General features: G+C 42.4%; 1 protein-coding gene across 1 annotated transcript in view; it reads right to left on the reverse strand.

Annotated features, from left to right (window-relative positions):
* ADCY3 (adenylate cyclase 3) overlaps positions 1-12757 on the reverse strand; it is a 78916-nt gene that overhangs the window by 58640 nt on the left and 7519 nt on the right. The window lies entirely within an intron of this gene.

The raw sequence follows: 12757 nt of genomic DNA on the forward strand, positions 1-12757 counted from the left end.
GGACTGTTTTTTCTTGCTTTATTGCACTGGTTAGGACCTCATGAAAGAAGCGATGAGAACAAACTTTCTTTCCTGTCCTGTTCTTGACCTGAGGGACAGAGACAGCTCCATAACTTAGAGGCCTACTGCAAAGAGAAAAAGAAGGTTCCCTTATTCAAAAAGCAGGAAAAAAGAGCCAATGAAGGTACTAAAATATAAGGTTTTGCCCTGTCCTCTGCGGTGTTTGATTTGTCATGGTGATTTTTATTTTTCATTCAACCCTGGTCTAAGTTAAATTTTAAAATTATTAGCATGGGGGCACCTGGGTGGCTCAGCGATTGAGCATCTGCCTTTGGCTCAGGGTGTGATCCCAGGGTCCTGGGATTGAGTCCTGCATTGGGCTCCCTGCAGGGAGCCTGCTTCTTCCTCTGCCTGTGTTTCTGCCTCTCCTCCTCCTCTCTCATGAATAAATAAAATCTTTAAAAACAAAGTAATTAGCATGGATTTTTACCATCTATCTTTACAATGTACAATGCCAGTTTTAAATGCAAATATAAGAGCATTTAACACATATGCAGAACACTAAAATGAAACAATGAGTATCTTAGGTCTATATGTGCATATATGTATGTCATTCTTACCAAAATAGTGGAAACATTGTACAAAACTAAGCTTTTTATTTCACTTCTTGATATGCACACATTCTAAGGTTTACCTTAGCTTACTAATGAAGGCCTGAAAAGAAAAAGAACTATGGTTTCTACCTTTCCTTTTCCTTCTATGCCATTAATTTCTGTGTTAAATGGTTGGCTAACACAGGAAAGCAACATGGGTAATAAAGAGATGGTGTTGGTTCCTTGTATGCTCATGTTTATTAGAATGCCACAGACAAAAAACAAAAATAAAAAAAAAATAAAGAATGCCACAGCCTTCTTTCTGCATTAGAAGTTCTAATTTGAATAGAAAGCATGGCCTCTCAGGGTTGTCAGGATCTCCACTTAGCTGTAGATATAACACATTTACTTTGTACTTGTTTTGCATCTTGCTGAACTCCCAGACACTCCCAGATTCATGCCGTTGGAGCACTGCAAACACTCCATGAAAATGGGCCAGGCAAGGAATGGAAAACACACATATTGTGTATACTTCCTCTGCACATGGGCATGTTCCACTGTCCCAGTAGACTTCAGTTACAAAACACAAGGTCAAAGATAACATCAGAATTTCAAGACTGCACAAGCCACATTGCCCATGAAGCCAAACTGCTTAGGAGGGGAGGATTTAGATTTTCACTATTAAATATGATGTAGGTTTTTCATAGATGCCTTTTCTCAGGTCAAAGAAATTTTCTTTTATTCCTAGTTTGCCAAGACGTTTTACCACAAATGGGTGTTGAATTTTATCAAGTACTTTTTCTGTATTTATAGAAATCATCATGAATTTTCCTTTTTTAAAAAGTCTAATATGTTAAATTATATCAATTAATTTTAACATGTCAAAACAACATTATATTCCTTCAAAAATCCCTAACTGGTCATTATGTGTTACCCTTTTTACACACTGCTGGGTTTTGTTTGCTAATGTTCTATTAAAGATATTCACACACACAATGAGAGCTATTTACCTATTCTTTTTTTCCTATGTCTTTTTTGTGGTTTTGATATCTGGGAATGCTGACCTCATATCATAAAATGAGCAAGCAAATGTTCCCGTTCTATTTTCTGGCATAGTTTGTGTAAAATTGATATTATTTCACTCTTAATTGTTTGGTGGAATTCAGCATTGAAGGCAGGTGAAACTGGAGTTCTCTTCGGAGAAGGTTTTTAAGTTCAAGCTCAAGTTCTGTAATGGATATAGGACTACTCAACTTTGGTAGTTTATATCTCTCAAGTCATTTGTTCGATTTGTCTAAGTTGTCAAATTTGTTGGCATATAGTAGTTAGATAATAGATAACATATATTTTCCTGTTAATGTCTGTAGGACCTATGACTATTTCCATTTCCGGTGTTTGTAATTTGCATCTGCTCTGATTTCCCTGATGATCTAGCTAGAGATTTATCAATTTGAACTATTTCAAAGAACCAGCTTTGGATTCACTGATTTTTCTTTAATTATCTTTATTATTACTTTCTACTTTTTACTCTGGTGGAAGCATAATTGATTTTAGACCTTTATTAATATAAACATTTAATACTATAAATGTCCCTCTTAGTACTACTTTGCCTACATTGCACATGTTTTGGCATATTTTCATTTATTTACTTTTTTAAAGATTATTTATTTATTTATTCACAAGAGACATAGAGAGAGAGAGGCAGAGACATAGGCAGAGGGAGAAGTAGGCTTCCATGCAGGAAGCCCGATGTGGGACTCAATCCTGGAACTCCAGGATCACGCCCTAAGTCAAAGGCAGACACTCAACCACTAAGCCACATAGGCATCCCAGTATATTTTCATTTAATTCAACATATTTTCTAATGTCTCTTGTGATTTCTGTCTTGACCCATGGGTTATTTAGGTATCTGTTTAATTTCCAAATATATTGTGATTTTCATGATATAGGAGGTGATTCACCAAATATTCATCGTAATCCTAAATGCATATGCACCTAATAACAGAGCTTCAAAATACATGAAGCAAAAGTTGACAGAACTAAAAGGAAAAAAAGACAAACCCATGATATTTGAAGATTGCATCATTCCTCTGTTACTGGTAAAATAGACAAATTAGTCAATATATAGAACATTTGAAGAAACTGAACAACCATCTGGACCAATTTAGACTTTGGAATATTTAATATTACCAGGGACAAAGGAACATTTCATAATTTGTCTGTAAAAGAAAGTTTATTGCGGTGCCTCAGTGGCTCACTCAGTTGAGTGTCTGACTCTTGATTTCATGGGTCCTTAGATCAAGCCCCACAGCAGGCTCCATACTCCGCAGGGAGTCTGCTTGAAGATTCTCTCCCTCTGCCCTTCCTCCTACTCACACATGCTCTCGTGTCTGTGCTGTCTCTAAAATAAATCTTTAAAAATTTATTCATGAGAGACAGAGAAGCAGAAACACAGGCAGAGGGAAAAAAGTGGGACTTGATCCCAGGACCCCCAGATCACGACCTGAGCCAAAGGCAAACACTCAACCACTGAGCCACCACAGTGCCCCTTTAAAAATATTTTTAAAAAATACTTTAGGGGATCCCTGGGTGGCTCAGCAGTTTGGCGCCTGCCTTCGGCCCAGGGCATGATCACGTCAGGCTCCCTGCATGGAGCCTGCTTCTCCCTCTGCCTGTGTCTCTGCCTGTGTGTGTGTGTGTGTGTGTGTGTGTGTGTCTTTCATGAATAAATAAATAAAATCTTCTAAAAAAATACTTAAAAAATTTCTACCCCCAGTGTGGGACTTGAATTCATGACACTGAGATCGAGAAATCACATGCTCTTCCAACTGAGCCAGCCAGGTACCCCCATCAAAAAAGTATTTCACCTTCATTTTCTGAAGGATATGTTTGTTGGATATAAAATTCTAGATTGATCATTTTTATCTTTCAGCTCTATTGTCTTCTGCCTTAGAATAATTTCTGACTGGACATTTGCTATCATTCTTCTTTCCGTGTAACACATTTTTTCATTTTCTTTCTAGTTATTAGTTTCTCCTTATTACTAGTATCAAGTAATTTGATTATGCTACAGTGTTATGTGATTCTCTTTTAGTTTTGTATTTACCTGAATTATGCCATGCTTCTTAAACCATGGATTTATAGGTTTTGGACATTTCCCCACCATTATTACTTTAAATATTTCTTCTGTACTCCCTCCTGGGACTGCAGTGCTCCCCACGGACTAAAGATTGCAGCCAAGGCCATCTCAAATAGCTGTCTAGGTCTTCCCCCTCAGATTCAAAATTACCTGCCAGTTTTCTTATTATCTTACCCAATTCTCCAAAAAATCTGTTAAATATATATATACATATGTTATATATAACATTATAATATATGTGTGTATACCCACATGTATTATATATACAACATATGTGTGTGTATATAATATATATATATATATATATATATATATATATATATATATATATATATATGGTGTTTATCCTTTAGACCACTGCTCAAAACTTGCTTCTGCCTCATAACAATATAGGGCTCACAGTACAATTTTCCCCCCATGGGCCAGCTCAGTAATGCCTGCTCCATGAGCCCACTCCTAGTCCAGGCAGAAAGAGGCATTTTCTTTGTACTTTCACAAGTCTTGTGTGTCATAGTACCCCCTTGAGGACTTGAGGACATCCTTTCAGTCAATTTGGGATGAGCCCCAGCCTCACATCCAGAAGAAGGAAAGACACTGTACTCTGCTGTCTCTGTCATGGGAGGCAAAGCAATGATTATATCAAAACATGCCTATGAGAGACTTTCCTGGGGGAGAAGTTGAGCAACAGTATCGTATGAAGGAGTGAGTCAGGCTGTATCTCTCCTTTTTCCAAAGGGAAAAATGAGCCACGTTGCAGATTAAGTCAATTATTCTGAGCCAGAGGAAATACCTCTCAGGGTATTTACTCTCAAATCAGCCTCTCTCAATACGGCCTCTCAGGAGTTGGGGGAAAAAAACCACACCAGCCTCTGACTTCCTTCTTACACAGCCAGGGGATCAAGGGCAGGCAATCACGGCCCAGGAAACCACACAGCTCCTGGCTCCAGATCTCTGGGGAGCCCTGTCTCCAGGGCAGCAAACCATTCCCAAGATTGGGGGGGGGGGGAAGCAAGATCAACCATGCAACCAAGAGCAGTTCACCAGCAAAAATCTGAAGCCTGAGACCACCCTAGTTTCACACTGGCAACTCTTTCAAGGCACAGAATGCCAGATGATCCCCTTCAAATGTGCTTACACGAGGTCACCTGCCTTCTTTCCATCCATCTCTCGGTTCACGTCCTTTTCCCTGCACAACCACGGACTCAATAACCTTCCACTTGAATAAATTCCTCATAACACCCTACTAATCCATCACTCACCCTTGTCACTCCATATCCCGATACCCACCTACCCCCTCTGCCCACAGCCCCCCGAAGCTCTCCCATCTCCATGTAAGAACCTGAAGCAGAGCCTGAATTATGTCATGCTTCTTAAACCATGGGTTTATAGGTTTTGGACATTTCCCCACCATTATTACTTCAAATATTTCTTCTGCACTCCCTCCTGGGACAGCAGTTCTCCCCACTGACTAAAGATTGCAGCCAAGGCCATCTCAAATAGCTGTCTAGGTCTTCCCCCTCAGATTCAAAATTACTTGTGAACAGACTCTCCATCTCCTGCTGCCTCTATCTGTTGCAGGGCCCTGCCTCACTACATAAACAGGTGCCATGGTGTTCATCAGCTCCCTGCTTTGAGGGGGTGCAAGAACACTGGTTTGGGAGCCAAATAGGGACTAGGACACAGTCCCTCTGTCCTCAGGCCAGGAACAAGTGACTTCCCCTCTGAGCTTCAGCATTCTCTCTCTGGAAACAGTAATATCTCCAAGGCCATCCCCACCTGGCAGAAGCAACACGCCAAGTAGGGGGCAGAAGGCAGCAGGAACAGGATCCTCTTAGATGCAGACCTCAACTCATCCCAATTCATAAATTCCACGCAAGCAAAATTAGCACCTCTCAAAAGGGATACATGCTTTCTGGTTTAACAGCTTAACAGCGTTACAGATAAAAATACAGTAACACTTGCATCTGAATAGGGCTTTGTGGTTTACAAAGGACTTTCACTCATTGTCTCATGGGTTCCTTGCCACAACCCAGCCAGCAATCATCGTCATCATCATCACAGCAAACCTATGAGGCAAGCATTGTTCTAAGAGCTTTACTCATGGCAACTCAGAGATTTCATAAGGCGCAGACCCAGGCTGTGACCAAGATCACAGAGCTGATAAATGGCAGATGAATAGATAAAGATGATGTGGTCTATGTATACAATGGAGTATTACTCAGCCATTAGAAATGACAAATACTCACCATTTGCTTCAAGGTGGATGGAACTGGAGGGTATTATGCTGAGTGAAGTCAGTCGGAGAAGGACAAACATTATATGGTTTCACTCATACAGGGAATATAAAAAATAGTGAAAGGGATTATAGGGGAAAGGAGAGAAAATGAGTGGGGAAAAATCAGAAAGGGTGACAAAACATGAGAGAGTCTTAACTATGGGAAACGAACAAGGGGTAGTGGAAGGGAAGGTGGGTGGGGGGATGGGGTGACTGGGTGATGGGCGGGGGGGGGCACTTGACGAGATGAGCACTGGGTGTTATACTAAATGGTGGCAAATCAAACTCCAATAAAAAATATACAAATAAAAATGGCGAACCTGGAACCCCAGCATCTGGCCTTGTGTTTGGCTCTCCTCCATCAGGTACATGCCCCTCTATTCTCCTCACTAGGGGAAGAGCAAACCAAAGCCCATGACAGCAAATGGCTTGCCTATGACCCCAGCACTCACAGAGGCCAGCATTTGAACTCAACTCCTGTTCTCTAACAAAGGTGAGACAGGCAAAATCAGCAACACAAAGACGGCACTTGCCAGAAATGTGGGTACTACAAAGCCCCAACTCTCCAGCAGAAGCCCCGGGTTCCCTGAGCTGAACAGAGCCCTGGGTGTCCAGCTCCTAGCCTGGCTTCCCTCCTCCTGGCTCTGCCTCCTTCTGCACAAACTGTCACCCTCCTTTTCTTTTGCCCTGCAAGTTGATCTGTGTTAATTAGCGTGCCTCTTAGTGTCCCAGTGAATAAAGCCCACAGCAGATGCCAGGACTAATTGCAGCACCTCACTCCTGGCTAGGATGCTGCTGCCCACCCCTCACCCGGCCACCTCCGCCATCCACCTGCTGGGCGGGGCTGTGCCCACGCTTCCTGCTCAGTGGGACCCAGCTAGAGTCCTTCTTGCTGTGTCACATGGAGGCTGGCAGGAGCAGCTTGCCACTCCAGCCTGGCTCTTCCTCAGCTAAAGGAGCAGCCACCACTGCCCCCAAGAGGCACCAGGTGAGCCTTGGGTGGACCCACCTGCCTGAAGGAGGAAAGGGCTGCAGACTGCAAGTATATCACCACCTGGAGAGGGAAACTAGTTAACAGAGGAGCGTGTGGGTGTTAGCACTGATCTGCATAAACGCATAAATAATCCTTTAATCCTAAATGCGCATATATTCACATAAATATACAAATTCATAGAAAGCTCCCCGGAAGTACTTACATGCACCAAAGGCAACACTTGGCAATGGTTGCCTATGGGAAGGGGAGCGCTTTCATTGTTACTTTTTATAACTCCTGCCTGGGTCGAATCATTTCTTAGAACAAGCACTTCACACAACATAGAGGAAAATCAATCTTTGAATCTATCAATCTATAAAAAGGGGTCCAATGTTACCAGTAGGCATCCTGGAGGGATGATATCATGGGTAATATATTCCCATATGATTTAGCATTTTCTGGGCTTTCCATAATGGGCACATTTGTTACTTCTATATTAGATTGAACCATATGAAATGTTTGTTTTTTTTTTTTTTTTAACAGATTGAAAGTGGTTGGATATTGGTGATTTTATGTGATTCAACCTAATAATTCATGCATCAACATTCAACAAATAGGGCAGCCCGGGTGGCTCAGTGGTTTAGTGCCACCTTCAGCCCAGGGCCTGACCCTGGAGACCCAGGATCGAGTCCTGTGTTGGGCTCCCTGCGTGGCACCTGCTTCTCCCTCTGCCTGTGTCTCTGCTTCTGTGTGTGTGTGTGTGTGTGTGTGTGTGTGTGTGTGTCTCATGAATGAATAAATAAAATCTTAAAAAAAATTCAACAAATATTTATGGAGGGACACCATGCCCATCTTCAGACCATTTTTTTATGTTAAATAAGCCAAGCTGGGTACCCCTTGTAAGCAGGACCCCAGGATATCCATCTCTGTCACACCCAGCAACTTGTGTAAACATATATCCAGAGCCATAGGTGTTCGGCTGGGTGAAAAGATAAAATACTAGCTAGGTGGACAACAGATGCCCATCTACAGACACACAAATGAAATTCTACAGTCTAGGTCATACCACATGCAGCATCCCTGTAAGAACAGCTGGCAAAGAAGGGGATGGGTCAGACTGGTTAACATGGAAATCATGCTCATCTTGGTCGTTCCGGCAGGGTGATGGGAGCAGAGAAGCAATGGAGGAAGGAGACAGCATAGGCGTGTGCAGGCTGCAGAGGGTCACAGCCATGGGCAGCCCAGGCTGGCCAACACCCCCTCCAGCCATGAGCAGCAATCCCCAGTTGAATGGTCTCTTGGAAGGGTTCCTCTGCCTCTCCCTACTCTCTTAAACAGCACAATCTGCCAGGTAGGGGAACATTCCAACAGTCTCCACAGGGCTGTCCAGGCAGCTACATTAAAACAAATACTTATGTAGATTATAATTATAATTGTTTCATGAAGGTTTGAGACCTTAATTTTCCAAGAGAGACCATCCTCCCCATCAAATCTTAAAGAGCTGTAGAAGAATTGACGCCTCTAGCACATAAGTCCCAAAGCCAGGTAGTACGGGCAGGCTCTTAGGCAGGGGTAACAATGTCTGGAAGACAGGAACAGGCGTCCCTGGGTACCGCATGTCATTTGCAAGCAGAAAGCTGCCCCGGATCCTGTAAGATCCAAAAACCCACATCACATGGATCCTGTAAGATCTAAAAACCCACATCACTTCTTGAAAAGGTAAGGTGATTTGGCTGAGACAACTGGAGGCAGCGAGATGGCTGAATTTAAGTACTGAAGGGCTGCTGGAGAGAATACATAGGAGGCAGGTGTGCATCCCTCTCTACAAAAACTACAACCAGGAACAGATGCTAAGACTGTAGATGCTAACTGTAGAGGTCAGCTGGGTCTGGAACCAGATGCTCTGGAAGGGAGAGGAAATGCTCCCTAAAATGATCACACTACAGCAAGTCCTTACTGAAATAAAGCAGCAGAGTCCCAGATTTGTTCCCAGAGGGCAGGCAATGTAAACTACAATCCCAATTTGTGAAGGGGTTCGGAGCGGTAGTGTTTTCCAGAGTGCTCATGAAAGACAAGCTATAATCACGTGTAGGAGTTTAGAAAAAGAGCCGAGGAGAAAATTGTACCACTTTCCTGGCAATTGACAGAGTCTTTGGACACTGGGAAATGGGCCTTGGGGTGACAGGAGCAGCTCCCAGCCCCAGCCTAAGAGGATAACCCACCCTTAGCACCATGCAATGCTCCTTGTTCAGATTCCCTTTCAGGAAATTACTGATTTGGTTTCTTAGGAATTTGCAGCAAATTTGTACCAAATAACAGACGTACATAGTTTTCCTCCTTGTGAGGGTGGCAAGGTCCACCTACCATCATCAAGTAGTAGTGATCTCACGTTAGGCTTATCAGTATCTTAAGAAATTGGCTCATGGAGATCAATTGCCCAGGGCCCAGTCCCACTGAGTGAAAAACAGCCTTCCAGGAGGCAGCCAAGAAGCCCACCTAGAGCCAACCACGGAAATGGGAGAAGCAGCTGCCTGGCCTTACGCTGCCAGATCTGACTCAGCTGGCACCAAGTTACATTTCACAGGGACCAGTCTTGAAAGGACATGGGAACAGCAAACCACAACCATGGAAATCTTGCAAAGGTTCAACTCCAGTCCACTTACTTTGGGGTTTTGAATGGGAGTAGAGAGTGGGGTGGGATTTCGTCTTAAACATGTCATTTTCTGTTCTGTTTACAACAAAGAAAGCATTCTTGAAGAGAGGAAAGGGAAAAGAAAAGCCTTCATTACTAATCAAAGGAAATTTCTTAGAAGCCACAAAGAGGAATTTTGCTGGAGGAAAAGGCTGAGAACCTGATCAGAGGAAGGAAGATGCATCAAACACAAAATGGCCAAGAGAGAGCTCAAACAGTCCAACTTTACCTAAAGGAGTTAAAAAGAGGGATCCCTGGGTGGCGCAGCGGTTTAGCGCCTGTCTTTGGCCCAGGGCACGATCCTGGAGACCCGGGATCGAATCCCACATCGGGCTCTCGGTACATGGAGCCTGCTTCTCCCTCTGCCTAGGTCTCTGCCTCTCTCTCTCTCTGTGTGTGTGACTATCATAAATAAATAAAAATTAAAAAAAAAAAGGAGTTAAAAAGAAAAAAAAGAACAAAATTCAAGGTGAGTAAAAGGAAGGAAATAATGAAGAACAGAAATAAATGAGACTTAAAAAAATAGGAAAAAAATTAATGAAACTAAAACCTGGTTCTTTGAAAAGATTAACATTGATACCCTTTGTAAGACTCATCAGGGAAAAAATAAAGGACCCATATAAATAAAATCAGAAATAAAAGTAACAACTGACACCAGAGAATACAAAGGACTGGAAGAGAACACTGTGAAAAATTATATGCTCAATTGAACATCACACAAAAAAAAGAGAATTACAGGCTAATATCCATGATGGACATAAATGCAAAAATCCTCAATATTAGCAAACCACATTCAACAATATACTAAAAAGATCATTCATCACACAATCAAGTGAAATTTATTCCAGAGATGCGAGGATGGTTCAATATTTGCAAATCAGTCAACACAATACACCACATCAACAAGATGAAGGATAAAAAAAAAAAATCATATGATCATTTCAATAGATGTAGAAAAAGCATTTCACAAAATTCACCATCTTTCAGGATAAAAACTCTCAAAGTGGGTTCAGAGGGAACATACCTCAATGTAATAAAGGCCACATATAAAAACTGCACGTTAACATCACACTCCACAGTGAATAACTGAGACCTTTTCCTCTAAGATCAGGAACACAAGGATTTCCACTCTTGCCACTTTTATTCAATGTAGACTAGAAATCCTAGCTGTAGCAATCAGACAAGAAAAAGAATGAGGCATCCATATTGGTAGGGAAGAAGTTTAACTATTTACAGATGAAATGATACACAAGCCGAGGCCTGGGTAGGAAGCAGGGCAGGGCACGGATGTTCTGTGCTGGGGACCCCCCTTCTCTGACTACTCCCTCTAGTGCTAGGTCCTAAAGCCCTCTTCTGATTCTACACACTTTTCTTGGGCAAAACTCACCTTCACCACGGTGATGGGTGCCATTTAAATGCTAACAATTCCCAAAGCTGGAACTCTAGATGTCTCTAAGCTCCCACTGTTGAACACAGGGCCTATGTTGAATAATTACCCACTGAATAATCAGAATTCTACTTGGATGTCCCATGGCACCACAAAATTCTTCAGCCTGTTTCCATGTGGGTAGATGGCCCTTACAGCATCACGCCCCAGATGACCTCAGCAGTCTCCTAATCAATCTTGACCTCACTCAAGTCCACCAGAATGATTATTCTAAATGCAAATCAGATCCTATCTGCCCCTGCTTAAATTCCTTCAATGGACCTCATTATTGTAGGAATAAAGCCCAAATCCTTTAGTCCTTCTGCTATCTGGCTTCTCTACACCTCGTCTCTCCAGCTCCTGTCACATAATAACGCTCACCAGTCCCAATCAACTGAGAACATCTTACGACTCTGCCTGGGAAGCCCCATTCCCACTGTTCCACTTAGCAAACTCCTACATATCCTTCAAAACTCAGAACAGCCAGCTCTTTAAAAGCCTTGTTTTCCTAGGCAGGCCCTCACTGATAGGATTTATACTGCAGCCTGTGAGCTCCTTGAGGGAAAGAGCCAAGTTTTACCCTGTATACTCTCACTAGGATCAATGCTTGCAGCCCTGATGAAATGTTTGAGAAGTGACGGAAGGAATGAAGTTTCTCCTTAAACTGGAGAACAAGCAGAGGAAGTAGAATGGTAGGAGCTCCAACTCTGCTTAGCCGTTCTTCTGTATGATCTCATGCAAATCATTTTGTCCAAGGAGGAGATTAGAATTAGGCCAAAACAAGATATCTATGACTCATTTTTTTTTGGCTCTTAGGAATCCTCCTCTGTTGAGGCTTTCCCCCTAAACAAGAATATGAACAAGTGACAAAGGAGTATTGATTAGCATCCCTGAAGGATTATATAAATCTTACTTTAAAAAATTCCAAATCAAAAAATATATATATATAAAAAATTCCAAATCACTTGGATTAACACTAGAACATTCCCCCATCTTGGATCTAGCCAAAAATTTATCAAATTCTCCATGAGTTGATGAGGAAGGAAACAAAGGTAAAAACAAAGCAGGAATGTATGTATTCAACATTTATAGAGTGACAGTCATAACCAAGGCACCACAAAGGACTGAAGAGGAATTCTATTCTCAGGCTTTCTCTCTCCTTGAGGCAAATGACAATCTGCTAAGAAAGACAAATTCGACATGTTTCTGAAGCACGTACCTGAGCAAACTCCCACCCTCCTGCGAAAGGATTACAAACATCAGAACCAGGCTGCCAATCTAGCTGATTAGTGGAAAAAGAGGACCAGGACTGGCGCTGGGATTGTGGCTGGAGGCCGGGACAGCTTTCCCGGAAATGTGCACAGTGCCCTGGACAGAGCACATGTGACAAGAGAATGAATTAAGGAAAGTAAGGCAAGGCGAAGTCCATGCAAATGAATCATGAGCCACTATCTTTTTTACGGGCAATGCAGTTTCTGAAACTTTCTGAAAATCTTAGAAATGATGGATTTCACAGAGAAGCAATGCCTTAAAGTTCTATATGCCTTGACCTGGACCACGTTTCTAACATTTGGAGCACCCCGTGGGCACGTGGTATTTTCATACCCCACTCAGACTCACGGGTTTCTTTAATCCCTTGTCTTCAGCATCCCCCTTCTC

Source organism: Canis lupus, chromosome 17 (genome assembly GCF_003254725.2).
Source record: "Canis lupus dingo isolate Sandy chromosome 17, ASM325472v2, whole genome shotgun sequence".
Classification (NCBI taxonomy): Eukaryota; Metazoa; Chordata; class Mammalia; order Carnivora; family Canidae; genus Canis; species Canis lupus.